The sequence below is a fragment of the Pinus tabuliformis genome, chromosome 8 (genome assembly GCF_031772625.1).
Source record: "Pinus tabuliformis cultivar Carrire ecotype Pingquan chromosome 8, CPIR1, whole genome shotgun sequence".
NCBI lineage: Eukaryota > Viridiplantae > Streptophyta > Pinopsida > Pinales > Pinaceae > Pinus > Pinus tabuliformis.
In genome coordinates this window covers 2,022,979,177-2,023,001,487 of record NC_142294.1, presented here as the reverse complement: position 1 = coordinate 2,023,001,487, position 22,311 = coordinate 2,022,979,177, and positions in this window count along the sequence as shown.

The window sequence follows — 22,311 nt, the reverse complement described above, 5'->3', positions numbered from 1 at the left end:
TAATTATTTTTCAGAAACATAATTGGGGTGTTATCTTACAGAGCCATCCCCAGTTCCACTAGATGCACGGTTGGATCTCCTTCCATGTCTATATAATGATAATGATGTTTGTACAGTAAGTATTAGTAGTAGTACTAGTGCAGTGAGCAGTCCCTATACATATGATATGTTGACAATGTACGTTGACGGATCCAAGGCACATGAGGGATATAGAGCTGGTTGTGTTTTAATAAACCCGCTGCAGAGAAAACACTTGATCTCTAGTAGCTTGGAATTCGAGTGCATGAATAACATTGTAGACTATGAAGCACTCGGCTTGGGCTTGCAGAAGGCCATTGACCTCAACATTGCTTTTCTAAAAGTGTTAGGTGACTCCAAAACCATGGTGCATAAGGTACATAACACTATACATTGTGTGTCACCTCATCTTAATATTCATTAACAAGAGGTATGGCAACTCATCTCTCACTTCCAAGCTTTTAATATTATTTCAGTACCAAGAATGTGTAACACAGCTACAGATGCCTTGCGAAACGGAAATGCTAGGATGTTATCTTTAAGGGATGGATTTTATATTAAAATTCTGTATAAACCATCCGTCCTAGATAACATAATTAACTTACAAACACTGTAAGACACAACCAGTGAAAGTAAAGGAAACCTCATCCCTAAGGGTGTGGTATCACTAGAAAATATGTATGATTTGCAAAACCACTTCTGGGGGCCCGTTAATTCCAAGACCCACAATTCTATGTTGTTGCATGAGAAAATCACCTTAGGAACTGAGAAAGATCCAAAATATGTTAATCTTAGTACTTGTTGCATATCACAAGAGAGGAAATACTTCATCCACTTAGTCAAGTAGTACCATGATGTCTTCGCGTGGATGTATGATGATCTAAATACATATGACACACGAATAATCCAACATGTGATAACAATCAAGGAAGGGGCCAAGCCATTCTAGCAGTAACTAAGGAAAGTTCACCCAACACTTGAGCCCCTTATACAGAAGGAGTTGAGAAAACTACTGGATGATTAGATCATTTACAAGGTGTAATATTCAACATAGGTATCAAACTTAGTCCCTGTAAGAAAGAAGTCCAGGGAGATCTGTCTGTGCGTAGATTTCCACAATCTTAATCGTTCCTTGCACAAGGACAATTACCTAGTTTCGTCCATGGAGAAAATATTGCAAACAATATCTTGGGCCAAAATTATTTCTTTGCTTTGATAGATTCTCAGGTTACAACCAAACTTTTTATAATAGAGCCTGACATACTAAAAACTACATTCTGGATGAAGTGGGGCACGTTCGCATTTCGAAGAATGCCACTTCAACTAGTCAATGTCGGTGCAAAATTCCAACGCGTGATGGACATCACCTTTCATGGAATTATTGGACAGACCATAGTGGTTTACCTTGATGATGTCATAGTATTTTCCAAAAAAAGGTCGGACCACCTGTGCCATTTGAAGAATATTTTTGAGCGATGTCGTAAATATGGGATATCCTTGAATCACAAGAAGAGTATCTTTTCAGTGTTCAAAATTAATCTCGTGGGACACATCATTCTTAAAAGTGGGATCAAGGTAGATCCGAATAAGGTCACGACTATTACGTAGATTCCCTAACCAGTGAACAAGAAAGCCATGCAGTCTTTCTTGGGGAAGATCAACTTCCTCTGAAAGTTCATCTCTAACTATGCTCAGATTGTTAAACCAATACAAGAGATGATCAAGAAGGATGCAGTATATAAATGGGATAAGAGGGAAAAGGACATGTTTTCCTGTATCAAGCAATCTGTAGCACAAGCACCCACATTGTACATCCCTGACTTCGATAAAGACTTCTTTCTCTACACTTTTGCTTTTGACACTTCTCTTGTTGTTGTGCTAACTCAAAAGGATGAGTTGAACAATGAACGACCTATATCCTTCATGAGTGCAAGCCTGCAAGGACCAGAGCTCAAATACCCCGCCATGGAAAAACAATTTTATGCAATGTACAAGGCGATAAAACACTTTGAACCCTATTTGTTGAAAAATCGTTGTATTATCTTTGTTCCACACCCAATAGTTAGTTCATTACTTGCTCAGCAAGAGCTAGGTGAAAGAAGGATGAACTGGATGACCGGATTACAGGAATACGATCTTGAGATCATGCCAGTTCACACAATCAAGGGTCATGGTCTTTGCAAATTAGTAGAAAAAGAAGTCAATGAAAAAGAGGAAGAAGAAGATCTCACTAGATGCGAGCAAGAGATTGAGATGTACAACGTTGAGCGAGCCTCCCCCACTTTAGACATAAAATATTGGTACGCGGATGTGTGCCAATACCTTGAGCATGGTACCGTGCCCTCTCACTTCACTATGCGGCAGAAAAGGGAACTCTGACTCAAAGCATTGTCGTATCAGTTGGTGCATGGGGTGTTGTTTAGGAAGCACCAGAATGGAATATTGCTCAGGTCTTTGGAGGCACACGATTCAGAAAAGGTGTTACATGATCTCCACGACAAACCAAATAGGGGACACTTCATAGGAAACACTAAAATGCATAAGGTTATGTGGGCCAACTTTTATTGGCCTACATTATTCAAGGATGCTCATGCGTATGCCTAAAAGTGTCTGTTTGTCAAAGGTGTGACAGTAGAAATTAGAAGTTAGCAACCTCGTTGTAGCTTATTGTAGTGGAAGAACCTTTTCAACAATGGGGCTTGGATATCATTGGGAAAATTTTCCTGCACTCATCAAAGCAACACCGCTATATATTAACTACTACATAATATTTCATGCGACAAATAAAGGCAGTTCCATTAAAACAGGTGAACGATCAAGAAGTCATCAACTTTCTACAACAGAAAATCATCTCCAAGTTCGACATTCCTATGTCACTTGGTTTTGACAATGAAACATGTTTCTCATCGTCCTTTATGATTTTGCATTGGAAAATGGTATTATCTTGAAATATTCTGCTAATTATTATCTGCAAGGGAATGGTCTTGCTGAATCTACGAACAAGAACCTCATCCATATCATCATAAAGACCATATTCTTTTAACAACAAAACTAACACTTTGCTTTGGTGAATGCCTTATGGGCTGACTGAGTCATGCCTAAACCTTCTCTGAACACCTCCCCTTAATTCTCGATGTATGAAAAAGAATCCATCTTCCTGCCGAACATCTACTTTCCGACTCTCCAACTGTCCCAAGAATCCCAAAGCAAGCCATGTCTTTTGGTTCAACGTAGGATGCATACTTTGCACAAGCTACAGGAAGAAAGGCTGAAAGCCAAAGAAATTTTTTCACTTCACTAGAGTCGTATCAAGAGATGGTTTGATAGAAATTTGCAGGGAAGAATAGCTTTAGTGTGGGTGACTTAGTCTTGAAGTGAGACAAATCCCACGAGGACAAAGGAAAACACACTAAGTTTTAGTCCCTGTGGATTGGTCCTTACACAGTCCACAAATTTTTTATCCATAACACATATCATCTTCAATGACTTGACGGAAAGATTGACTCTCTCCCTGCCAATGGAAAAAAATTAAAGCAATATTTTCAATGAAGATCTGGGGCTGCGCTCCGCACTAAGTACATAGTCTTTTGTTTTTTGTTGTTTATATCTTTGCTTCAGTTTTGTGTTGTTTTATCATCTAAATAAGTGTTGTTCCTTACTGTGTTGTGGCTTCTATGTGTGTGTGTGAGTTAAGTTCAAAGAGTCTTGTGACACTGCAATGCTTGGTTATTCTTTTGTCTGTCTTCCTTGTGTTGGATGCATCTTTTGGTTGATGAAGTTCTGATGGAAAATATGATTTGTCTGTAAGGAGGGTTTTGGTCCACCCATGAACCCATGTCTAGTCTAGAAACTTCATGCCTATATTCAGTTTTCTGCTTTGGTGTTTTCAAGCTTATCCAACTAGTAGATACAGAGAAGGGAAAAAACCTAAACGAGAAAAATTAAATCAAAGGTCTTTATACGCTTCTCTAAAGGAACAAACTCTCTTTCTCTCAATAACTTGGGATCCCTCTTTTTCCCTAAAATAAATAAGTGTCGATGCACAATTATCTTTAAATAAATAAATAAAGGTGAAAGAAGAGAAAGGATTCCTGCACAGAGAGGAGAAGCAAGCAACTCTGCCGAGGTACTATCCAGGCTCACTGTAAGAGGATCAATGTTTGTGTTCCTGCATGACTCCACCGGGATACTGTCCAAACACGCTGACAGTGGAGCAACACCAGAGATGAAAAACTATACTCTAAAAAGCTTAAGCTCGCTAGCTAAACTACCCTTCCCAACTCGAAACATTGTGATTATGTTGAATCTTAGGTTGTGTTCAACTAAGAAGGTATAGGGAGGACCATTTCTACCCACGGGGTAATTTGGGAAGCCAAAGTAATCTGTACGACTGAAAATGATATTTGATAGGTATGTGCTTGGTCTTTGAATGCATGACTGGATTCTTTGAAATACTGATTGCACTTGTATTATCACATAAAATGGAGATAGGTGGAGTACAAGTGATTTGAATGTCTTGCAATGTTTGCATCATCCAAAGGAGTTGTGTGCAACAAGATGCAGCAGCCACATATTCAGCTTCAGCTATAGATAATGCAATTGAACTTTGTTTCTTGCTGAACCAAGATACTAATATGGACCCCATAAAGAATGCACCAACACTAGTGCTTTTTCTGTCATCCACACTTCCTGCCCAATCTGCATCTGTATATGCATGAAGTGTGAGATCTGTATCTCAAAATACCATAAGCCATAGTTTTGTGTTCCTTGAAGATATTTGAAAATCCTTTTAACTACCTGAAGTTGTGCTTCTTTTGGATTAGCCTGGAATCTTCCAACTATTCCCATTGCATGCATGATGTCTGGTCAGGTACCTGTCAGATAGAGTAAACTACCAATCATGGATCTATAGGTTAGTTGATGTACTGCTGCTAATTCATCATTTTCGTTGAGGATGCATCCTGTTACCATAGGGGTAAATATTGGTTTCGAATCTTCCATGCCATATTTCTTCAAGATCTGCTTGAGGTACTTGGTTTGCGATAGAAAGATGCCGTCTTTGTTTTGCTGGACTTGTAAACCAAGAAAATATGTGAGCTCACCAAGTAGGGACATTTTAAATTCTTTTTGCATCACCAAGGAAATTTTTTGACTCATGGCTTCTTCATTGCTACCAAAGATGATATCATCAACATACACAACAAGTATTAGCAATTTATCATTTTCAATTTTTATATATATATATTGTTATCTGCTGATCCTTTTGAAAAACCTTGTTGATGGAGGTATTTGTCCAGACGATAACACCAAGCCCTTAGAGCCTATTTAAGACCATAGAGAGCCTTTCTGAGTCTACATACAAGTTTTGGATCATTTCCAAGTATAAATCCATCTGGTTTCTCAATATACACTTCTTCTTCTAAGTCTTCATTTAGAAAGGCAGATTTCACATCCATTTGATATACTTTGAACTTCTGAAAGCTAGAAAGAGCAAGGAACATTCTTATGGCTTCAATTCTAGCTACTGGTGCAAAAGTTTCTTCAAAGTCTATACCTTGTTGTTGAGTATACCCTTTACAAACAAGTCTGGCCTTGTTTCTAATAACATCTCCATTTTTGTTCAGCTTGTTTTCCATTTGGTCCCTATGACATTCTTATCATTAGGTCTAGGAACCAATTCCCAAGTGTTATTATTTTAAATATGCTCAAGTTCTTCATTCATGGCCTTGAACCAGCGTTCATCGTTGCATGCTTCACTTATATTTCGTGGTTTGACAAAGGAGAGAAATGCTAGATAGCTTGAAGCTTCTGTAATAGTTCTTCTTGTTTGTACACCTACCTCTTTTTGCCCCAAAATTTGAGACTCTGGATGTTTCTTCTGGATGTACCTAGATGGAGTCTTTTCTTCTACTCTTATCTATTCTTCTGGTGCCTCATAAGTTTCTTCTTCAGCATTAGTCTGATCTGATGTTGAAGGATAGTCCTCCTCATCTTCATAATCTTCGGTTTTTATCTGCTTTGGATTGTCGCATGCTTCATCAACCACCACATCAATACTTTCAACAATTTTTCCAAGTCTTTTATTGTAACACTTATATCCTTTACTTTGGGAAGAGTATCCAAGGAGAATGCCTTCATCTGCTCTAGGTTCAAACTTGCCAAGATTTTCATCAGTCCTTTTGATGTAACATTTTCTTCCAAAAACTTTGAAGTTCATGAGGAGTTTGAGTGCTGTTTACCCGGACGTTTGTTTTGTTGAGAATAGTAACGGTAGCAAATGCAGCTTCACCCCAGAAGGTTGCAGGAGTTCCAGACTCATCAAACATATCACGAGCGATTTGTTGAACCGTTCTGTTCATCCTTTCCACCACTCCATTTTGCTGAGGAGTCCTTGCAGTGGAGAATTCCCTTCTTATTCCATTTTCTTCACAAAATTCGAAAAATTCATCCGAGGTAAATTCCCCTTCTCGATCAGACCTGAGGCATTTGATTTTGCGATTTGATTCATTTTCAACCAAGGCTTTGAAAGCTTTGAAATTTTTGAAAGCTTCATCTTTATGCTTCAAAAGTCCTATCCAACACATCTTGGAAAAGTCGTCAATGAACAATATAAAGTATTCTTCTCCATGAGGTGACATTTTCCTTGATGGACCACATAAATCAGTATGGACAAGTTCAAGTGGCTTACTAGCTGATCCTTCCTTCTCAAAAACACATTACAATTCCTTGTGGAACAAAGAGTATTTGCTGAGATGACATTATGGGTATCAGGTTCTCACCAAAATAACTCCAGATCCCGACTAGGAAAAATCCTAGTGAACCCAGAAAGAGGATACAAGCCCAAAAGAAATTACTTCTTTTTCGAGACCCTGTTATAGGTTCTATCCAGAGCCATTTGGATCGACGATTCATAAAAAATTGTATTCAATTCCATCCTATTGAAGTTGAGGGAATAGCCAACTTTTTTATCCTTTGGTTCCCAAACTCTTATGAAGTATCTATATAGATAGATAAATTTTCAGTTAAGTCGGCCAAGTTTGTCTTCTTATATCATCTAAAATAGATATAGATATCCTATCTATTCTGCAATTGAAAGATATAAACCCATTTATTAAATCTGATTTGATTAGATTCATAAAATCTCGTCATTCTGAATATACAGATGAGAAAGAACCATTGTAATTTCCGGAAGTAATAAGCCGACTAAAGGCACCAAAATAGAGGGTAGGATAGGGAGTAGGTTAGGAATTATCATAGAATGAGTACCTTACTTAATCAATGAAATGTTTATCCATATTACAAAGAATAATTATAAGGTCAAATAAGTGATGGGACCAAATAAGCGGTCCCATTCGTCCTTCTTCATAGAATACATGTATGCAAGTGTTCGTTGTTCCTTTCCTCATCTCTCTCGAAAATACTAAAAAAGAATTTCCAGTTGGGGCAATTTTTTTTTTAATAAGATCTCGATGAGTTCAACAATGAGTTCTATATTACAACATAGAGATCCATTAGAACACTTACTATATAAGTAAAATAGTGGAAGAACATGAATCCTGACCAAAATTTCTCTGATTTCTAAAAGCGGAGAATTGGCTATATGGATTGTTAGTATAGGCTCGAGGATCATAAATTGTTAATAAGAAGGGGGTGAAAAGAAATTCTCTCCTTCGCCGCGATAAGAAATTGTATCACTGTCACTTCCGTTACAAGGAACTCGATTTGATCCTTTTTCCTAATAAGGAAACTCAACGTTCATTTTTTTCTTTTTCTTTATTTACAAGGAAGACCATAAAATGTAAAACCAAAATAGTTCACTCAGAACACCTTTTAAGAGATTACGTGGAACGATCAAATCAAATAAACCATGACCAAATAAATGCTTAGTCACCTGAAAATCTTCAATCACTTTCTGACCTAATGTCTGTTCGATTACTCTTTTACCTACAAATGCAATGTACGCTTTAGGTTCGGCAATAATAATATCTCCCAACATGCCAAAACTAGCAGTCACTCCACCAGTTTTCGGTGACGTCAGAATCGATATATATAACAACTTTTTCTCCTTCTGATGAATATATAATGCAGAAGCTATTTTAGCCATTTGCATTAAACTAAAACTTCCTTCTTGCATACGTGCTCCTCCGGAAGCACACACCATAATTAATGGAAGAGATTCCGCGGTAGCGCACTCGATCAGACGGGTTATTTTCTCACCTACTACAGAGCCCATACTACCTCCCATGAACTGAAAATCCATAACTCCGAGTGCGATAGTAAGAAAATTTAATTGACCTATGCCTGTTTGAATAGCATCAGTTAAACCTGTCTCTATTTGATAGAAAGTGATATGATCCTTATAAGATTCATCCTCAGAATTAAGATTATCAAAATGAGAAGGTTCATCCTCAGAATAAAATTGAAGAACATCTAGAGTGTACATGTCTTCATCCATAGGACGCCAAGTGTCACGATCAATTGGAAGTTCTATTCTATCTGAACTATTCATTTGCAGATAATATCCACATTCTTTACAAACACTTTGATTCTCTCTCAAGAATCTGAGATATAGCAAGTTCTCACAATTATCGCATTGAGCCCATAACTTCTTAATTTTAGCGTAATCAATACTTTTATTCTTGTTTTTCTCCATCTCATTGGCATCCTTACTATCCCTTTCGACCGAATTTTTTAGTAATGTAGTTATTTTGCGCTTGTCTTCGAACCACTCCTTTATAGACATAGAGTTTTCCTTCCATATAAAGGTGAAAATTGTTACTTTTCCTATCTTATTTTGTATGAAGAGAAGTCGTATAAGTATAAATACAATGATGAAAATTATTAATCAATAGTGGAATGAATCATTGAGAAATCATTTCCATTCATTATTGATTAGGAATCTGAAGTATCGATCCGGGATTATGATAGAATACTTTATTCTATTATAAAGAAAGATTCTCTCCTATACCGCGATGGAAAGGAATTTTCATTTAAAATACAACATCTTTTGGGCTAGAAGGGATTTGAACCCTTGACTTCACGATCTGAAACCATGAGCTCTGATCCACTGAGCTACCAACCCTATCGAATGATCTATAAGATCATTGTAAAGGATGAATAGGATTCGTTATGGAATGCTTGACCCAAATTTTTTTTCATAAATAACTATGTTTGAGATATTTAACCTTGGAAATATCTATATATCAATATCTACATAGATATTGATATATAGATATTAATATATGGAAATTCCATATATTGATATCTGAAATCCCATATCTCCACTCACGATTTGGACTAATATTTTGGGTAGTAGTAAAAGATTGGGCCGAGTCCGATTGGTAGAACAAAAGTCACTGGATTACAAGTGATCAATCACATCAAATTCAAATTTGGTCTCCTTCCATACTTCACAAGCAACAGCTAGTTCAGGACTCCATTTACAAGCTTCATGGATCACTTCATTACCGCACGAGCAAGATCACGTCCTTCATTACGAGCTTGTACACAAGCTTCTAGAGCAACCCGATTAGCTACTGCACCAAGTGCATTTCCCCAAGGATGTCCCAAAGTTCCCCCCACCAAACTGTAGTACGGAATCATCCCCAAAGATCTCGGTCAGAGCAAGCATATGCCAAACGTGAATACCTCCTGAAGCTACGAGCATAACACTTGGCATAGATACCCAATCTTGAGTGAAGTAAATACCACGACTTCGATATTTTTCGATAAAATCATCACGCAGTAGATCAACAAACCCTAAAGTTACGTCTCGTTCCCCTTCAAGTTTACCTACTACAGTAATGGCGTGAATATGATCTCCACCGGACATACGCAATGCTTTAGCCAGTACCCGGAAATGCATACCATGATTTCTTTGTCTGTCAATAACTGCATGCATCGCGCGGTGAATGTGAAGAAGTAGGCCGTTGTCTCGGAAATAATGAGCCAAAGAATTATTTGCGGTAAAACCTCCCGTTAGGTAGTCATGCATAACGATAGGAACTCCCAATTCTCTTGCAAATACTACCCTTTTCATCATTTCTTCACATGTACCTGCAGTAGCATTCAAATAATGTCCCTTAATTTCACCCGTCTCAGCCTAAGCCTTATTAATTGCTTCCACACAAAAGACAAAATGATCTCTCCAGCGCATGAATGGTTGGGAATTTACGTTCTCATCATCCTTAGTAAAATCGAGTCCACCACGGAGACATTTGTAAACTGCTCTACCATAGTTTTTGGCTGATAGACCCAATTTTGGTTTGATAGTACATCCCAATAAAGGACGACCATATTTGTTTAATTTATCTCTTTCAACTTGGATACCATGAGGTGGACCCTGAAAAGTTTTGGAATAAGAAGGGGGAATTCACAAATCTTCCAAACGTAGAGCCCGTAGGGCCTTGAATCCAAATACATTACCTACAATGGAAGTGAACAAGTTAGTAACAGAACATTCTTCGAAAAGGTCTAAGGGGTAAGCTACATAGGCAATAAATTGAGTCTCCTCTCCAGGAACGGGCTCGATGTCATAGCATCGCCCCTTGTAATGATCAAGAATAGTAAGTCCATCGGTCCAAACAGTGGTCCATGTACCGGTGGAAGATTCAGCAGCTATTGTTGCTCCTGCTTCTTCAGGTGGCACCCCGGGTTGAGGAGTTACTCGGAATGCTGCCAAGATATCTGTATCTTTGGTCTGATATTCAGGAGTATAATAAGTTAATCTGTAATCTTTAACACCAGCTTTGAATCTGACACTAGCTTTAGTCTCTGTTTTTGGTGACATAAGTCCCTCCTTTATTAATAATTATTTCTCGCAAGGACGAGGTCTGCTCGACATGGACCGAACGTAAACAATCAATTTTTACAGAAATATCCTACAAAAAGTCATCCACTATTGGGGTGCTAGATACACTCTCATTGTATAATGTTCTTTATGTATGACGCAACCCAATCTTTGCTCTTGAAGTTCTTCCTCCATGGATTAACCCGAGAACCTTTCAGTGGTTAAACTAGTTCATGAATGAAATCAAGGAACCGAATGGACCTTTGACCATAATGGTGCGAATTGTCTGAAAATACATATACAGATGTGCGTATGAAGAGAAGAGATAATGATCAATGAGAGAAAGGTCACGAATATCAAGTTTCATATTTCACAGATGATCTGGACATAATTTTGAAGTATTTTCGGTTTTAGTTATGGATAAATTGGTTCTAGTTATAGATAAATCGAAGACTTCCTCATGATCCTTATTCACATCCATCTCCCTACTTCATATTCCAAATATGGATGAATTTAAACTTTTCAATAAAGTTGGATTTTACCAAGGTGGTAACTTCCATTTATTATTTACTGGTCTGATTGACCCAATATGGAACATTTTTTTTTATTGATGATATTTTCAAAATCATATTTATATATTATTCATGGAAATTATTTCCATTTTTGTATGAGAAAAAATACTCTTGTTCTTGGGGTTTCCGCACGTGTAGAAAAAAATGTGGGACGTATTGCTCAAATCATTGGCCCAGTACTGGATGTCTCTTTTCCTCCAGGTAATATGCCTAATATTTACAATTCATTGATAGTTAAGGGTCAAGGTACAACCGGTCAAGAAATTCAGGTTACTTGTGAGGTACAATAATTATTAGGAAATCATAAGGTTAGAGTTGTAGCTATGAGTGCTACAGATGGTTTGACGAGAGGAATGAGAGTGATTGACACGGGAGCTCCTCTAAGTGTTCTAGTTGGTGGAGCTACTCTCGGACGAATTATCAATGTTCTTGGAGAACCTGTCGATAATTTGGGTCTTGTAGATGCTTGCATAACATCTCCAATTCATAGACCTGCTCCCGCCTTTATAGAGTTGGATACAAAATTATCCATCTTCGAAACAGGCATTAAAGTAGTAGATCTTTTGGCTCCTTACCGCCGTGGGGGAAAAATTGGTTTATTTGGAGGAGCTGGAGTGGGTAAAACAATACTCATTATGGAGTTGATCAACAACATTGCTAAGGCTCATGGAGGGGTATCTGTATTTGGAGGAGTAGGAGAACGTACCCATGAATGGAATGACCTTTACATCGAAATGAAAGAATTGGGAGTAATTGATGAATAAAAAATATCAGAATCAAAAGTGGCTCTGGTCTATGGTCAGATGAATGAACCACCGGGAGCTCGCATGAGAGTCGGTTTAACTGCTCTAACCATGGCCGAATATTTCCGAGATGTCAATGAGCAAGACGTACTATTATTTATTGATAACATCTTCCATTTTGTCCAAGCAGGATCAGAGGTATCCGCCCTATTAGGTAGAATGCCTTCCGCCGTGGGTTATCAGCCATCTCTTAGCACGGAAATGGGTTCTTTGCAAGAGAGAATTACTTCCACAAAAAAGGGATCCATAACCTTGATTCAAGCAGTTTATGTACCTGCTGATGACTTGACCAACCCTACTCCTGCTACGACATTTGCACCTTCAGATGCTACTACCGTACTATCGAGAGGATTAGCTGCGAAGGGTATCTATCCAGCAGTGGATCCTTTAGATTCAACATCGACTATGCTCCAAACTTGGATCGTAGGCGAAGAACATTACAAAACTACACAAGCGGTTAAGCAAACTTTACAACGTTATAAGGAACTTCAAGACACTATAGCTATTCCTGGACTGGATGAATTATCGGAGGAAGATCGTTTAATTGTGGCAAGAGTAAGAAAAATTGAACATTTCCTATCACAACCCTTTTTCGTAGCAAAGGTATTCACAGGTTCCCCGGGCAAATATGTGGGTCTCATGGAAACAATTAGAGGTTTACAAATGATCCTTTCTGGAGAATTAGATGGTCTTATCGAACAGTCTTTTTATTTGGTGGGTAATATTGATGAAGCTACCACGAAGGCTATAAACTCCAACATGGAAAGTTAATTCTGAAAATGACCCTAAATCTTCGTGTACTGTCTCCTAATCGAGTCATTTGGGATTCAGAAGTTAAAGAAATAATTCTATCTACTAATAGTGGTCAAATTGGCGTATTACCCAATCATGCTTCACTTGTGGCAGCTGTAGATATAGGAGTTATGAAAATACGTCTCAATGGGCAGTGGTCCACTATGGCTATGATGGGCGGTTTCGCCAAGATAGACAGTGATAGAATCACTATATTGGTAAATAATGCAGAGAGAGATGTTGACATCGATCCCCAAGAAGCCCAGGAAAATTTTCGAATAGCTAAAGCTGACTTAACTCGAGCCAAAGGCAAAAGACAAGCAATTGAGGCTGATTTAGCTCTGAAAAGGGCTAGAACACGATGGGAAATGTGTTCTGGTTTGCTTACCAAGCTGACATGATTTGCATAGTGTATTGTCTGGAATTTTGATGTAGGAAGATCGCGAACAACCTGATATTTGCATGCTTTCCTTATCTGAGGGAAGCTTAGATGCCCCAATCTTCTGTGCCATAGCCAATGTTCATCATTTTTGCTTAGATAGCATTGTTGTTGTCCTCCCTTGAGTATGTATAAATTATTTGGAGTTCTTATGCCTTTGATCACTGTTTCTCCTATATCAAGCTCATGAACAATACATCCATTTGATCGAAATATTACCTCATTTCCTTGATCACACATTTGACTAACACTCAATAGATTATGCTTTAACCCATTAACATACATAACATTTCCAGCTTTCACCTTTTCTTTTAAAAGAACAAAGCCTTTACCTTTTATGAGTGCAGGGGTGTCATTTCCAAATGAGACCTTCCTTTCCTTTTCTAAGGCACTATATGACTGAAGTTTTTCTTTATCACCTGTCATATGTTTTGAGCATCCACTGTCGATGTACCACTGATTTTCCTGTCCTTCTACATATAAGGCTATACCACATCTTTCTGGTTGCGGTTCTTTTTTTCTCCATGTTTTGGGACTCAATGAAGCTGGCTCCTTCTAAGATGTTTGCCGAAACTTACTCCTGCATTCAGAATCTTCATGACCGAAGTTGTTAAAAATAGAGCATTCTATTTCATTTTCAAGAGTAGAAAAGTTATTGTAGCTCCTCTTCACGATCCCAGTCACATTCCTTTGATTTCGTGCTTCTCTAGTCATGATGGTCTTTTAGGCAACACATTGAGCAACTTTGTGTCCAAATTTATGACATGAGAAACATAGGCCATTAAAGAAATTCATGCGATTATCAAATCAACCGACCAGGTGATTGTAGTTTCCATTGACATTCATTCTTGAAGAAAATTGAGAATTATTTACCTACGATTGGTTGTAGCTTCTATTCATCCTTCAAGTAGATTGTCCCCGATTTACCTGGTGATCCGCTTTATGCCTTTGTTGATGATTGTCAACCTATTCACTTCTCCTTGCTGCATCAAGATAACTTTTGGAGGAGGATGGATTCTATGCTTGAGATGCTTCTTCAGTATATCCAAGACCTGTCTTGATTAGAGGAGAACGCTGCACTTTGATAATCTCATCTAGAGTTTCAGATCCTTTAGCAAATCTAAGATTAAGAGCTTTTGTTTTCTCAATATCTTTTCTAAGTCCCACAATTTCACATTCTAACTTTTCATTGTGTTTTTCCCTTTCAGCAAGTTGGAATGTGAGGGTATCTATGATCATACTCTTTTCTTCTAAACAAATTTTAAGTTTATAAATTTCTTCATAGAGATCATCTTCATCTATAGCATCCAAAAAATCATCATCTTCAAAAGCCATCAAATGTCTATAATCATTACCATGTTCATCTTCATCACTATTTCAAAGTCCATCGATGTCTTCATGTGTATAATAACTCTTCTTACTTACGTTTTGTTTTATGTTCCATTTAACTGGTTCCTTACCTTTATCAAGCTTATCTTTATGAGGAAATTTGACTGCATAGTGACCGACTCTTCCACAGGCAAAGCATTTGAAAGGTAGCTTACCTCTGAATCTTCCAGAACCCTGTTGAAGGTTCTTGACAAAGTTTGAGTCTTCCTCTCCTTTTGACGTATGCCCTAACTCATTGTATTCTCCTTTTCCTGAAGCTTTGAATGCAACTTCTCTCATTTCTGATGGACCCCCTTTTCTCATTTCGAAAGCAGTTAGGATTCGTTGCAGCTGTGACATAGTAATACTCAGAAGATTCTGCTTTTCCTCTATGGCAGAAACCTTTGATTCAAACTTAGAAGACAAGGATCTTAGTACCTTTTCAACTAAAGTAACTTCTTTTATTTCTTCACCCAAATTTTTCATGCGATTAACAATCTCATCTATGTGTAGGAAATAATTAGCTACCCTTTCATCATTGTGCATTTTGAGAGTTTCATATTGAATTATGAGATATTATAGTTTTGCACGTTTTACCTGATCGTCTCCTTCATAGCTTAGAATGATCTTGTCCCATATTTATTTAGCGGTTTTGAGCTGCATAACCTTGACAAATTCTGATTGTGATAGACTCCCCAATAGAGTATTGATAGCCTTTGCATTTGTTTCATACTGCTTTTTACCTACAGTATTTGTAGGAGTTGCTGCTGGAAATGTGTATCCTCCTTCCACGATATCCCAAACTTCTGTTCCAAGAGATTGAAGATAGGATGTGGTTCTTACCTTCCAATAGACGAAGTTGCTCCCATCGAAGATTGGTGGCCTAATGGATGCCTCTTTTTCGTAGTTTCTCATGATGATAGATCTTCCTTCAAGCGATCAAGCTTCTTCTGAAGGACCTGCTTTGATACCAATTGTTGGAAATAATACTGAGAGGGGGGGGGGGGTGAATCAGTATTAGCAATTTAACAATTTTTCATTTCCATAAACAAATTGATATACGCTACTTTTGTTAATTAAAACTGCGTATATACACAACTGTGTTTAGAGAAAACCGCGTATATCTTGCAGACTTCTAATTTAGTTAGCTGATCTTAATCTGTGTATCAGAACCATAAAATAGTAATCAAGTGTAGTAAACAGTACAGGCAATCACACACATGAACACAAGATATAAGGTGGAAACCCAATGTGGGTGAAAACCACCTGCTGCAATTCGTCTCTATCTTCTTTAATAAGAAACTTCTTTTTACAATATTTTTGTAATGGTGTAGTCTTATACCAGTACGCAGGCTTCTACATGTAGAAGGCTACAACCTTCTCTCATTCTCCAACTTCTCTTAGAAGGGAGCTACAACCCCCTTAGCTCTTGTACTAGCTGATGTACTAGTACATAGGTGCTGACCTACAGAAGGCTACAACCTTCTCTTTTCTTCCAGGGACCACGTTTCATAAATTTTCAGACTGGATCCATCAATAACATCAATCAAACATCAAATATATCTGCATCAACCAATCTCCTTTGCACCAACCAAAAATTGAATCAAACACTCACTTCTCTGAATGTTGTAACTAGAATATAGTAATAGTAACCAGAAACCAATCCTGAACCCAGAACACTACAGTAATAAACAGAAGTAGCTAAAACATATTTTATGAGACGTATGCTACTTCAACATGTAGAACCTACATGCATATGCTGCTATATTAAGGCAAACCTGCGTATACGCCATTTTGAATTACCAAACCAGCGTGTATACGTGCCTTTTCTATGCTGAACCTACGTACAGATCTATAAAAGATAATTTACCCTTTTTAATCATTCAAACATCAGTTATACCTAGATCATCAGATTTATAGATCAAGTCATGCGCCAAATATAACCGATCAAAATCACAAAAAGATACTTCTCTTCAAGCCTTGAGATCTTGACCCATCAATAGAACTTATCCTTCTTCTAGTGCTCATGTTCCTCCTTAATTCAGGTCCAGCTATGCACCATAACCCAATGACCAGTATTCTAGATCTTTCTCTTCATAAGATATTCAATTCTTGAGTGCCCTTTGCCTAATGATCTCCTTCCCCTTTTATAATCTTAGGCCTTACTCAATACCATGGTCCAAAACCACTTAGAACCAATACCTGGGTCCAAATACCCGGGTTTAACACTTCAGACGAGAATACCATGGTCCAAAACCATAGGTACAAATACCAAGGACCAAAAACCAATACTTCCAAACTGTACGCGCTTTTCTGTGCATGAAATTGCATGTATACGCATACGCGCCTTTTGGTTTCTGAATCTGTGTGTATACGTGGTTTGGTCAACAAGAACCTGTGTATACCTCCTTTTCCTATATTCTGAGAGCCTGTGAGCCTAAACTATCATTGGAGTGATTTTCTGAGTGAGTTGCCATCAAGGACAATAGTTGTGCCATAGTGCCAAGCCTGTGTCATAATACCAACATTCTCCCCCTTTGGACTTGATGGCAACCCCAAGTCACTCAAAATTCATTCTCCCCCTCTGTCATCAAGGGAAAAGGGTTATGCTCCCCCTGAGTTCATGTTGAAATATCTGCTCTACTGTGCTATCCATGCTCCCCCTGACTGTAGGCAAGGTCTACAAAAAGATGTTCTACAAGAAAGAAAATGACTCTATACATCATAAATGACCTTCCTATCACCAAAGACTCATGCATACATTCATCTCCCAACCAAGTGGGGATATACCAAAAGTTTACACATGATAAAACAAGAACATTACATCATCCATCCTAGCCATAGTGGGGAAACCAAAATAGGCCGTTACATGGCCTTGATAATAAAAGAATTACATGACATAGAGACAAGACTATGATAGTCAATAGCAGCATCTGTCAATCATCATCTAGACCAACACCCATGATCTCCCTTTGCACCTATTCTACCTTAATCAAAAAAAATTGTGAAGTTGTACCAAGATCTTCTAAGATAATGCCAACAATGCATTATGTGCTCCCCCTGAACCTGTGCCATATGGTCTCCGTCGGACCCATATCAGACTCTTTTCATCCTGAGTCTGGCCCACTATTTTTCTTCAAACCAACATATACGTGACTGTATCCACAGAAACAGGCGTATGTACACGGATGCTCTTCATGAAACTCATGTACAACCACTTTTCTCTAAAACAGATAAGTGTCAACAGCAAGATGATGCATCAACTACTCCTAGCTTCTGTCTGAGGTATTCAAATGTCTCCCTGGGCAGTGGTTTGGTGTATATATCAACAACCTGTTCCTTGGAGGGAACATACTCCAATTTGACCTTTTGTTCAAGTACTTGTTCCCGAAGAAAATGATATTTGATAGGTATATGCTTGGTCTTTGAATGCATGACTGGATTCTTTGAAATACTGATTGCACTTGTATTATCACATAAAATGGAGATAAGTGGAGTACAAGTGATTTGAATGTCTTGCAATGTTTGCATCATCCAAAGGAGTTATGTGCAGCAAGATGCAGCAGCAACATATTCTACTTGAGCTATAGATAATGAAATTGAACTTTGTTTCTTGCTGAACCAAGATACTAATCTGGACCCCATAAAGAATGCACCACCACTAGTGCTTTTTCTGTCATCCACACTTCCTGCCCAATCTGCATCTGTATATGCATGAAGTGTGGGTTCTGTATCTCTAGGATACCATAAGCCATAGTTTTATGTTCCTTGAAGATATTTGAAAATCCTTTTAACTGCCTGAAGGTGTGCTTCTTTTGGATTAGCCTGGAATCTTCCAACAATTCCTACTACATGCATGATGTTTGGTCGAGTACCTATCAGATAGAGCAAACTACCAATCATGGATCTATAGGTTAGTTGATGTACTGCTACTGATTCATCATTTACGCTGAGGCTACATCCTGTTACCATAGGGGTACATACTAGTTTCGAATCTTCCATGCCATATTTCTTCAAGATCTGCTTGAGGTACTTGGTTTGCGATAGAAAGATACCGTCTTTGTTTTGTTGGACTTGTAAACCAAGAAAATATGTGAGCTCACCAAGTAGGGACATTTCAAATTCGTTTTGCATCACCAAGGCAAATTTTTGATTCATGGCTTCTTCATTGATACCAAAGATGATATCATCAACATACACAACAAGTATTAGCAATTTATCATTGTCAATTTTTATATATAGATTACTATCTACTAATCCTTTTGAAAAACCTTGTTGATGGAGGCATTTGTCCAGATGATAATACCAAGCCCTTGGATCCTGTTTAATACCATAGATAGCCTTTCTGAGTCTGCATACAAGTTTTGGATCATTTCCAAGGATAAATCCATCTGGTTGCTCAATATACACTTCTTCTTCTCAGTCTCCATTTAGAAAGGCAGATTTCACATCCATTTGATATACTTTGAACTTCTGAAAGCTAGAAAGAGCAAGGAACATTCTTATGGCTTCAAGTCTAGCTACTGGTGCAAAAGTTTCTTCAAAGTCTATAACTTCTTGTTGAGCATACCCTTCACAAACAAGTCTGGCCTTGTTTCTAATAAAATATGTTGGCATTATGATTCAAGTGTTGTCCTTGATGGCAACTCACTCAGAGGTTGGTACAGGTGCTCAGAGGTTGGTACAGGTGATGGCAACTTAATCAGAGGACAGATCTTAGTACAGCATGGCAAGAAAGTTCATACATGCAGGTTTGTTAAGCCCAAGTCACGTGTACACGCAGTTTGGCTTCAGCAAAAGCGCGTGTATGTGGAAAAGTACCTTTGGTCCATGGCGGTTAGTCCTTGGAAGTTGTGCCTATGATTTCGGACCATTGTGTCTCGACGGGTGTGTCGATCCCTAGTTTTGAAGTTGATGGTATTGTGTTGCTATGGTTTTGGCCCGTGGTATTGTGAAGGGCCTAAGGCTATATAAGGAGAAGATCATTAGGCCAAAAGGTGTGAGTATGAGTGATGAAGATCTGAGGAAGTGTGAGATCCAAGTGCTGGTTATGGGTTGGTGATCTGAACCAAGGTTTCACTCATGTGGAGGATGATGAATGATGGAACGAGATCTCAAGGGTTGGAATGATTATCTTCATATGGTTTGACTCTGGATAGACTAGATCTACTGACGCATGTTTATTATTATGATCTGGGTATGTTTTGATGTCTGATATAGCTACAGAGTTTTAAGGTTGAATTTACAGATCTGTACGCGGGTTGGTTTTGGTAAAAGAGCGTATACACGCAGGTTGGGTTCATCTAAGTAGCGTATACAATGTGAAGTATGATATTTGAATATGGAGCTGGATCTGGTTATTGCCATGTTGTCTGGTTGTTGTTGACAGGGTTACAGTGATTCAGAATTGGGTGTTTCAGTGATTGATGATGCAGGTTGTACTACAATGATGATTGTCTTATGGATCCAGTATGAAAATGTATGAAACGTGGTCCCGGGAAGATCATAGGCCGGCACCTACGTACTGGTAAACATATCAGCCAGTACAAGAGCCAAGGGGGTTGTAGCTCCCTTCCAGGAGCAACTGGAAAACGAGTGAAGGTTGTAGCCTTCTGTAGGGTTGGCACCTACGTACTAGTAAATGGATCGGCTAGTGCAAGAGCTATGAGGGTTGTAGCCCTCTGCAGGTTGCAGCATGCGTGCTGGTAAAGGACTGCACCAGTACATTGTAAAAGAAGTTTCTTATTAAAGAAGAAAGAGACGAATTGCAGCAGGTGGTTTTCACCCACATTGGGTTTCCACCTTATATCATGGTGTTCATGTGTGTGGCTCTTGTTTGATGTTCTGTTCTGTTATACTACACCTGTTAACTGTTAATATGCTTAATAATGTTCTGATGCATCTACTGAAGATTAAGATAACTGAATTATAAGATCTCTGGATATACGTTAGTTGCTTTAGACACAGTAGCGTGTACACACGGGTTCACTTAACTAAAGTCGCGTATATGTTTCTGAGCATGAAATTGAAAAAGTTTTATTGATCTGATAATACTGATTCACCCCCCCTCTCAGTATTATTTCCAACAATTGGTATCAGAGCAGGTCCTTCAGAGAAGCTTGATCGCTTGAAGGAGATTCGTAGAACAATGGGGAAGAAAGCACGTCAGAAGAAGAAGACAGCTCAAAGGAACAATGACAACCTGTCGTTGAGTGGAAGCAAGTATTCAAATCCTGAAGCACCTCAGATTGAAGATGGACAAGCAAATGAAGCATCAGATCAAATCATAGATCAACAAGATCTACCTAGCAAAAGGGAGAATGCCCTCAAAGAAGAAATCATCAGATTAGAAGATCAGTTGGAATGTGCCTCCAGAATTCGAGAAATGTTGCTAGCACTGAATAAAGAGCAAGAAAACGAGATCCTCAAACTAAGGCATCAGTTGGATGAAGGAAGGAAAGCTGAAGAGACCTTGAAGAAGCAATGTCTTGAAAAAGAAGAACAACATCAAGTTGAGGTAAATATCTTGAAAAGTAAATTAGAAGAAAAGGATAAACTATTACGATTTCAAGATAGTACTAAGATCTTGGATGATATTCTTAGTAATCAAAGGTCCCCGGCTATCAAAACTGGACTTGGTTTTCATGAGTCTATTGAAGGTGAATCTGGTTCACAAAGAATCTCTAATGCAAAATCTGAAAGGCTCTACAAGGAGATGAAAGGACAACCCCATCAACAATCAAGGAAAGAGACTCCTCAAAGAAAATCTTTTACTACTCCCATGAATAATGTTGAATGTTATGTATGTCATAATCTTGGACATGTTGCAGCCATATGTAGAAGAAGAAGGTTTCAAGACCATCATGCAGAAAGATCATCACATTCAAGGTACTTTAATGGATATTGCTTTTCTTGCAATATGTTTGGCCACAAAGCTGCTGATTGCTATAGGAGGAATATGAAACATGTACGATGCTATGCATGTAACAAGTTTGGACATAGAGCAAAGGATTGCAGGAACAAAGCTCATGATAAGAAGAAATCATCAACATGCCTGAAGATATGGAAGAAGAAGGAAGTTCAGTCAGAAAGATGTGACACAGCACAGGGTACTCAGCACAACACAGACATAACAGACTCAGGGGGAGCTGAAGGTATAGAACTTCAGTGTTCTAATTCTCATACGCAAGTTTCATGAAGGAAATACGCGTATATACGCGAGTTTCACACTGCAAAATCGCGTATATGTCAGTCTGAAGAAATGCAGTGGGGATAGGCTCAGAAAAGGGGTCTGATATGATTCAGTCCAATATCTGCTCTCTTGGTTAATGATTACAGTCTGCTGAGGATGTTTGGAAATGTTTTGATACTTGTTAGAAGGGTTTAATCCTAACTTGATGATGATGAGATCTTGATGCTTATTACTGATGTATGCATGATCAGATCTAACTACAGATGGCACAGGCTCAGGGGGAGCATATACTTCAAATAATGCATTGTTGGCATTATGGTTAGAAGTTGTTGATAAAG